Here is a 245-nt window from a genome sequence, read left to right as displayed (position 1 = left end):
AAGAAGAGGAGAGCGAAGAGTCTTTGACTAGTAGGTCTACACATACACCTGTTGAAAAGAACAGCCTAAAGCACTAGATATTGACTTCCTTTCTGTTTCTTTCTACTATCTGTATGTATCTGTATTTGTCTACCTATGTTAAAATACACCAGTGTACAAAAGATATACTGGATACATTAAGGTAGCTAAACAGGTTTCCTCTCTTCCTATCCCTCTCACTTCCTCACTCTCTCTCTCTGGATACA

This window comes from Cystoisospora suis (genome assembly GCF_002600585.1).
Source record: "Cystoisospora suis strain Wien I chromosome Unknown contig_831, whole genome shotgun sequence".
Lineage (NCBI taxonomy): Eukaryota > Apicomplexa > Conoidasida > Eucoccidiorida > Sarcocystidae > Cystoisospora > Cystoisospora suis.
The sequence above is the reverse complement of the archived record's forward strand: the minus strand, read 5'-3'. Positions refer to the sequence as shown.